The sequence below is a fragment of the Scyliorhinus torazame genome, chromosome 11 (assembly GCF_047496885.1).
Source record: "Scyliorhinus torazame isolate Kashiwa2021f chromosome 11, sScyTor2.1, whole genome shotgun sequence".
In the NCBI taxonomy this organism is placed as follows: domain Eukaryota; kingdom Metazoa; phylum Chordata; class Chondrichthyes; order Carcharhiniformes; family Scyliorhinidae; genus Scyliorhinus; species Scyliorhinus torazame.
The window spans coordinates 249,027,588-249,030,005 of record NC_092717.1 but is presented as its reverse complement, the minus strand read 5'-3'; the positions used below and the strand labels follow the sequence as shown (position 1 = coordinate 249,030,005).

Below are 2,418 nucleotides of genomic sequence, written 5' to 3'. Positions count from 1 at the left end.
GTTGCAACAAACTGTGCTATATTTTACCCTTGTAGATGGTTCCTTCAGTGAAGTCGAAACCTCTCTGTAATAATTAATGGCTTTGGCGCATAATGGTTTTCTATTATTTTAACCAATTCCTGATAAGTTTTGTCACCGCGTTATGACACCCTGGACGAGTGTACAGACCCAGCATCCCAACATAATGAATTAACCGCTAATTTGTATGTTTTCCTGAAACCTTTAACCATTGACTTCTCCAATGAGTTCCAGGCACCAGATTTATAAATAAAACATTAACAAACTGTTTATTTCTAACAAGTAATTGAAGCACCCAAAGTGGGGCTTGAACCCACGACCCTGGGATTAAGAGTCCCATGCTCTACCGACTGAGCTAGCCGGGCTTTGTTTATCTCTAACAAGAGCAAAAGGTGAATATACAACTGAAATAACGGAACAATGGTTAACTCGTCTACCTATGCTCAAAATCCCATCCCACCCTCCACCCAGGCGCACACAAGATGGACACACAGTAAGGAGGGGATGGTAGGAAAGGTTAAAAAATAACAGGCATTATAATAATCTTTATTGGTGTCGTAAGCAGGCTTACATTAACACTGCAATGAAGTTACTGTGAAAATTCCCTAGTCGCCACATTCCGGCGCCTGTTCGGGTACACAGAGGGAGAATTCAGAATGTCCAATTCACCAACAGCACGTCTTTCAGGACTTAAACCCACGTAGACATGGGGAGAACGTGCAGACTCCTCACAGACAGTGACCCAAGCCAGTCAGAGAATCTGAGGCCCTGATGCGGTGAAACTACAGTGCTAACCACTGTGCAATAAGTATGGGAGATATGAGGATCTTTCAATCATAGAATCATAAAATTTACAGTGCAGAAGGAGGCCATTTGGCTGATCGAGTCTGCACCAGCCCTTGGGAAGAGCACCCGACCCAAGCCCACACCTCCATCTGTCACCCAGTAATCCCATTCTTCTCCAAATGCAACCCTCAGGGGAATGGATTGACACAGGAGATAAAGGATGGTGCAATTCTGTCCTTTGACCACCAGATGGAGCCCCACACAGGAGATTCAGGTCAGTGCAGTTCAATTCGTCAACCACCAGATGGAGTCTCCATCTTCCTGAGAAATTACTGGAGCTTTATACATGAGAGGTCACAGAAACCGTGGGCGGGATTCTCCCTTCTGCGGACTAAGTCCCCATGCCAGCGGGAATACCGGCGTCAACCACTCCGGCGTCAACAGCCCCCGGAAGTGTGGAATTCTCCAAGTTTTCGGGGGCTAGTTTGACGGGCGAAGGGGTTGACGCCTCTCCAGCGCCGAAGGGCCGGCGGGAGTTCGCTCATGCGCGGAATGGGCGGCGTGACCTCGTGCATGCACGGTCCAGCCGGTGTATTTCCGTACATGCTCCCCCTGGGCAATATGGCAGAGCCCTAGAGGGGCCCAGGGCCCGCTCCCCCCGGGATCGGATCCCTCCGCACCCCCCCGCCCCCAGGACCGCCCCCGCACTCTTACCTGCCAGGTCCCGCCGTGCGGGAGGTGAGTAATTCACGCCGGCGGGACTGCGCCCAAACCGGAGAATCACCGGGGGGGGTGTCAACGGCCCCTGACTGGTGTGGCAGGAATCTCACCGGTCCCCAAAAAACAGCGCCGGAGAATAGGGAGGCTGGCGTCGGGGCGGTGGGACAGGATTCGCGCCTCCCCCCTGGGGATTCTCCTACCTCGGCGCGGGGGTCGGAGAATCCTGGCCCACATGTCCAGTCTGCTTTTTTCTGTTTGCCTGATCTTGGTGCAGAGATTCTGCCTGTATCGTGAAAAGTCCACAGACCAGGTTTTTCCCAGCCAATTAGACGGAGGATTAACCTGCTATAGACCTGGTAGGAGAGCCTGCTCACAGCGTTTCACTCCAGGAGTTCCCTTCACAGGTCCGACTGCTGTCTGCAGTCTTTAAAATAGGAGTGCCTTCACAGGTCTGGCTAGGAGCACCTTAAAGTGGCTGGCAGAGAGAGAGAGAGACTTCAAGCTACTTCCTGGCTGAGTCTCCTCACAGAACAAAATGGAGCTCTTCCCATGACTCGCCTTTCTTCTAGAATGTTCTGAATGCCTCCACCAATCATAAGGGAGACAGGCGATGTCTCAGAATTCCAGACTCACCAATTGGCTGCTTGCCAAGTCTATTAAACCGACATCACGGGCTCTTCTAAAGAGCATAAAGGGGAAGTTCTGAGCTGGTTCAATTAGATCAGGGGTGTTTCGGTTTGCCTAAAGTGTCTAGCTTAAGCAAAAGTCTCAATGTTGCAGCAGCTAGCAAGAAGACTGTAGATTAAAGGCAGCCAGCAGGACAGGAATTAAAAAAGAAACACAGGATGGACAAGGATTTTACAAGTGTATCCTCCCAACCGGGTCCGTGGGTTG

General features: G+C 51.0%; 1 non-coding gene across 1 annotated transcript; it reads right to left on the bottom strand.

The window, feature by feature from the left end:
• Nucleotides 1-310: 310 nt before the first annotated feature.
• trnak-cuu (transfer RNA lysine (anticodon CUU)) lies at nt 311-383 on the bottom strand. Its single transcript has one exon. It is a non-coding gene; the product is annotated as a tRNA-Lys (tRNA).
• Between the last annotated feature and the right edge of the window lie 2,035 nt (nt 384-2,418).